A 6,534-nucleotide genomic window follows, 5' to 3' on the forward strand; every position below is an offset into this window, starting at 1 on the left:
TCCACTGCGGAGGGAGAAGAGGTGGAAGGTGACAGTTCCTGGCCTGCCAGGGGCTGAACTGGGCACTATCTTGGCCCACCGAGGCAGTGACCTAAAATCAAACCCTGCACCCTAGGCTCAGGGCGCTCTGGTGGACTAGTTGTAAGAGACTGTGCTGCAATTCCAAAGGTAAGTGGTTCAAATCCACCAGACACTCCACAGGACGATGGGCAATCTTCTGATTTACGGTCTCTGAAAACCTGCTGGAGGGTCACCTATGGGTCAGTTCCTACTTGACACTGAACAACAATGACCTGGGCCTTGGGGGAGTCTCCCATTTCACAGATGACCAAAGTGACAAGAAGAGTCCCTACTAGCAGCGAGTCTCTGGGGTAGAATCTGAATCAGAGTCCAGGACTCAGACCACAATCCTGGCACGTCCATTTCCAAGCCACTTCCTCTTCCACCTTCCAGGACCTCATCCTTCTTCTCTTTAGGGAAACCTTCTCAGCGCCTCCTCGCCCTCTATTCCTGTCCCCTGCCCACTTGCCTCTGAAATCAAGGAGGCATTTGTTGGGGTTCACGCTCCCCACAGGGGCCCAGTGAGGTAAACAACTGTGAGATGAGCTCTGTAGATGTAAACAATCACAGAAGTGGAGACCCTCCCTCTGACCCGGGGTCCTTGGCCAGAAAGGAATGGGCATAAGAGTCGTCATGACAACTCCAGGCCACCTTCCTAAGCTGCTTCTGCTCCCTTCTGCTCTTCCAACTGGGTGTTCAAGTGGTGTGGCTCGGGGCGAGACTGAAGCCATGAGTGTCCAGGTGGTGGGATGAAGACCAGGAATCTGGGATACAGTCAAAACATTCAACACTCTGAAGGTCAAGAGACCACTGAGGCCCTAGTTGATTCATACCTGCTGACTACTGGTTTGGGGTACTGTGGAGTCAATTCTGACTTGCGTTGCTGCTGCTGCTGTTGTTAGGAGCAGTCAAGTGAGCTCCAGCTCACAGCGATTCTACGTACAAAAAGAGACACCCACCCATTCCTGCGCCGTCTTCCCCACCTCCACTGTGTTTAAGCCCAGTTTGCAGGCACCACATCATGCCATGTCACTGAAGGTCTTCCTCTTCTTTCCAACAATGGTTTGTTTCCAAGGACTGGCCCTTCCTGAGAGCATGCGTGGAGTACGTGACATGAAGCTTTCCCCATCTTTGGCCCTAAGCACTGGCTTGCATTTCCTTCCAGCAGATCTGCTTGCTTTCTGGGAAGTCCGCGGGATAGTCAATGCTCTTCACCAACACTACAATCCAAAGGCACCCATTCCTCAGTGGTCTTCTGACTCACAGCGACCCCAAACCGTCTGTCAGGTACTCTGGACTGTCATCTTTTTGTAAGCAGATTGCCAGCTCTTTTTGCCATGTATCTGCTTAAGTATGTTTAAACCACCAACCTTTTGGTTAGTAGCCAAGAACTTAACCATTGTGATACCAAGGCCCCTTAACCGGCTAATAGTAGTAATTAACATTAGTTGAACACCTAACTCCATGCAGGGTACTTACTGGTTTACACCTTTTACAAGCACCAACTTGCAGCATTTTCATAACAACTCTGTATGGATTATTCTTCTTGTTAAGAGAGGTTGAATCGGTTCTCACTCATGCAATCCTATGCATAACAGCATGACACGCGACCCAGCCCTGCACCAACCTCTCAGTCACCGCTGGGTCTGAGCCCACGGTCACTGTGTCAGTTCGTTACACTGAAGGTCTTCACCAAGCATGCTGGGCCCCTCCAGGACCCTCCTATCCGTGTACATGAGATTCTGGCTGCATTTCTTCCGAGGAGGATCTGTTTGTTCTTCTGGCAGTGCATGGTATGCAGGCAGTCCAGGGTATGAATGAGATCTGCTCCTAACTGTCTCCGTCAGGAATCTGGAGGTCAGCTGGGGCAAGCACAAATGGGTCTTAACTGAGCCTTCAACACAAGAAAAGGTCTGAATCCTTTCCAATGATTTAAAAGCTGCGCATGCAGAAAATAAAGGTGACTGAGATAAAGAACTTGTTGCAAGTAGGGTGGGTTCAATTCTTTCAAAAAGTGGGTAAATTTACATAACATTAAAGGGTAAATCCATAATGTAAGTCAGAACTGCAGACCACAGTATTGGGATTTCATATTCTCTACCAATACCACAATTCAAAGGTATCAATTCGTCTTCCTCATTCACTGTCCAGGTTTTGCATGCATACGAGAACAATGAAAACAGGACGGCTTGGGTCAGGTGCACATTCATTCTCAAAGTGAAATCTTCATTCTCAAAGTGAAATCTTTCCTCTTTTTTTAAACACTTTAAAGGGGTCATTTGCAGCAGATTGCCCAATGAAATAGGGTTTTAGTTTCTTGATTGTTGTTTCTAAGTGCATTGACTGTGGATCCAAGTAAAATGAAATAGCTCACAGTGTCAATATTTTTTTCTGTGCAGCGTCACGCTTATTGGTCCAGTGATGAGGGTTCTCTTTCTCTCTATATATTAAGATATAGTCCATACTGCTGACATGGAGAGGACACCACCTTGCTCGCAGAAAAGTGAGAAGAAGCACTTGCTGAAGAAGATCAAGACTACAGTCTTCAATATGGGCTCCATTTCAATATCAAGATAGCAAAAATCTTCACTACCAGACCAATAGCAACATCATGATAGAGGAAAAAAAGATAAGTCAATGATTTAATTTTTCTTGGATTCATGTACCATCAAGAGCCACGGTAGCTCTCAAAAAAACTTCAAACTCACAGCTGAGTCAGATCGCCTCATAACCGACCCTCTGGTGAGTTTTAAGAGGCTGTAAATTGCATGGGAGGAGACTGTCCACCTTTCTCTCACAGCACTGCTAGGGGGTCAGAGAGGTGCACGCTTTCAGTGACCAGCTCAACTCCCTACAGAGCTCCCAGCCAAGAAATCAAAAGATGTGACATATTAGGAAAAGGATCTCTTCAAGGTCTAAAGAGTAAGGATGGCTAAGACTTTAAAGACCAAGGTACACCTGACCCAAGCCATGATATTTTCAATTGCTTCCTATGCATCTCACAGAACAAACAGGTTTGTCCTGGAGAGGGTGAAGCCGAGCTGCATGCACTCTGGAGTCAAGGATTCTAAGCTTCGTCTGACATACTTTGGGCATATTGCAAGGAGGGACCAGTCCTTGGAGAGGGACATCATGTTTGGGAGAGTGGAGGGACAGCACAGGAGAGGAAGACTCTTGATGAGATGGATTGATTCTGTGAGTGGGGTGGTGGCAGGGAGTGTGTCGGAGTGAGGCTGGCACAAGATAGTGCAGCGTTTAGGGCTCTTGTACAAAGGGTCAAAACGAGTTGCAAGCAACTCGAAGCACATAACAACAACAACAAAGTAGAAGAGATGTCCCTAAATTGTGCTGCTGGTGAAGAGTACTGAACAGTCCACAAAACCGCCAGGAGAATAAACAAATATGTCTTGCCGGAAGTCCGGCCAGGACGCTCCTTAGACACAAGGATGGTGGAACTTCATCTCACATACTTTGCGCATGCACGTCGTCCAGTCCTTGGGGAAAAAAAGGCGTCATGTTGAGCAAGGTTGAGGGTCAGTGAAAGAGAAGATGACCCTCAACGAAATGGACTGACACAGTGAAGCAATGGGCTTGCGCGGTGAGATCACGAGGATGGTGGTAAAGACAGGGGAAGGTTCCGACGTTTTTCAAAGACTCGCTCTGAGTCACAGGTGACTTAACAGCATCTAATGACAATCCGTACTGATCTTCATCGGTAAGTGCTTCAAGTCCTCTTCACCTCCAATAAGCATACTTTTGTCATCTATACTTCACAAGTTGTTACTTAATCTTCCTCCAGGCCTGATGTTTTATTTGTCTTCAGAAAATCCACTCTTCAATTATAAGGTCAGCATAGAGACTGTGTTAAGTATAGTGAAAGGCTATGAACCTGGCGCACAGCGTTCCTCATTTTAAACCACTGCCTCTTGGCTTATGTACAGGTTTTGCGTGAGTGTAAATTAAGTGTTCTGGAAATCTCATTGTTAGAATTTATAACAGAATTTTTTTAAGAGCAATGACCTATTCATAGAAAAGTCCTTTTTTAACACAAACCATGGCTAGACACATGAACTTCACCAGATGGAACACGCAGGAATCAAATCGACTACATCTGTACAAAGACAGGAGGAAGAAGTTCTATGTCAACAGCACAAAGTGAGTGGCTGACTGCAGAACACACCATGAACGGCTCATATGCAAGTTCTAACTGAAGCCAAGGGAAAAAAAACACACCAAAACAAACAAAAAAAACAGGTCCACAAAAACCAGAATACAACCTTGAGGATATTCCAGTTAAATTTCAAAACCATCTCAGGAACAGAGTTGATGCACTGAACACAAATTATGGAGGACCAGACAAATGGTGGGATGGCATCAAGGACGTCACACATAAAGACAGCAAAAGGGTCATTTAAAAGGCAGAAAAGAATCAAATGGATGTCTGCAGAGAGTCCAAAGTTTGCACCTCCTTGAATGTAGCATAACTAAGGAGAAGAAAACTCGATAGATTCAATTCTACTCATCGTTATGGAGCTGGAACTGACTCACAGCCAATTCTCTCGAAGATTTTCAGTCACTGTAAATAGCACAGGAGGAAAATGTCCATCTTTCTCAGAGCAGCTGGTGGATTGGAACTAGCTGTGTTTGTATCGGCATGGACCTGCTATTACGAACCACACTTCACTGACAGAAGGCTAAGAGTTTAGAGTGTTTGCCTGAAGCTGTACAGTTGGAATATGTATGGTGGAGATGAGAAGCAGAGCCCAGGCCATAACCACTAGTCTGTTTTGCCTCTCCATGGCTGTGTCCCTGCACTGCCTCCCTTCACCGCTGGGACAGTGAGCCTGCAGGGTTCCCTCCCCAGGAGCAGCCTTCTTCTCCTGCAGAGTCAAGGAAACTTGCACCCTCCTCAGAGAAACCTTCCTTGATTGCTGGCCTTCCTGCATCTCCTCAGTCCTTTGCCACCTTGACCCAGTCCCCCTGAGTCAGTCTATCAACCAGGCCTTGTCTTACTCAATCCAGAATCCCCCTAAGGGGCAGACAGATCGTCCTGGGAGTGTGGGGACCTGGGTTGAAAGCCTTGCTCTGCCTCAGTAAGGCTGGTGTCTCCACTTCCTCACCTGTAACCAAGTAACACTAGGGAGGGGGCTGGCTCACTTAACTGCCTTTGGCTCCTGCATGATGGATATGGCCAAGCTTTCTGAGTCCCCTCAGTTATTAGGACTCAGGCTTGGTCCCTGGGGAAAGGGGAGCAGATGGTTGAAAGCAGCCCCCCAGTGACTTCATTTCAGCATCCCATTCCCACTCCAGGGATGGTGGGGGGTGGGGGACTGCGAGGCTTGGCCCTCCCCATCAGACAGCATGCATCTGAGACAGAAGCCCCTCCAGTCCCAAGAGTAACAGGTGAGTGACTGCCCTCCCCATCCCCCCCTCCTTGGCCCCTGGCCTCGAGTCCTCCTCCCACTCCATTACCGGATAATTACAAGGTGCTCTGTGGCCTGACTGCCACGGACTCCCATCACCCAGGGCTCAGCTCCTGGAGGCGGGGGTGGGGGGTGTGGGGAGGGTGCCTCACTGTCCCCTAACCATTTGCTGTGGCACCATCCACTCTGCGCCACAGCCTACCTACCCAGGTCAATTCCAAGGGATAGGTGACCCCCACCCACACCATTGCACAACCGCTGTTTCGTTCCTAGAAAGGGGGATCTCAAAGGACTCGGCGCGCCGAGGGGGCAATCCCTGGAGACTCCCCCATTTGATCGCGGCTGGAAACAAGGATAGGGGCTGACGACTGCTTGGTCTCTCAGATCCCAGGCAATGGAGCTGCCTCTCCTCCCTGGGGTGGGGGGCGAGCATGATGGGGGTGGCGAGGAGCCGAGGGGGGTGTTCCGCTCTCGGGGGGGGGTTCAGCTCTAGAGATCGCAGATGAGGGAGGGGAGGCGGCAGTGCCCCCGGGACAGGGGCAGCTCGGGCTGCTGGGTTAGAAGCCGGGCTGGGGGAGCTCCTAGGAGGCGAGGGGGCGTGGGAGGCTCTGCCGGGCTGGTCCAGGGTCAACAAGGAGTCTCCGGCTCGCACAAGGCGAGGGGAGAGCCCTGGTGGCGCAGTTGTTTAAGAGCGAGGCTGCTAAGCGAACAGGAGCTGCGCGGCGGGAGAAATATGTGGCAATCCGCTCCCGCACGACTGCAGCCTTGGAGACCTTAAGGGTCAGTTCCACTCGGTCCTAAGCGTCGCTGTGGGTCCGAATGCATAGACATCACCGGCTCCGGGGTGGTCCTCCCTCCCCCTGGGGTCTGGGAGTTAAATAAGGTGAAGGAAGCGCCGGAGGCGCACGGCCGGGGACCCGATCCCGGAGTCAGACCTCTCCAGCCCCGGAGGCGCGCTGGGGGCTCCCCGGCCCCGGACCACACACCCGCAGGATCCCGGCTCGCGGGCATCACCCCCGCCCGGCCCCGGCCCCGCCCCCGCTGACCTCTC

This window comes from Elephantulus edwardii, unplaced genomic scaffold (assembly GCF_000299155.1).
Source record: "Elephantulus edwardii isolate Elephantulus edwardi_28Jun2011 unplaced genomic scaffold, EleEdw1.0 scaffold00268, whole genome shotgun sequence".
In the NCBI taxonomy this organism is placed as follows: Eukaryota; Metazoa; Chordata; class Mammalia; order Macroscelidea; family Macroscelididae; genus Elephantulus; species Elephantulus edwardii.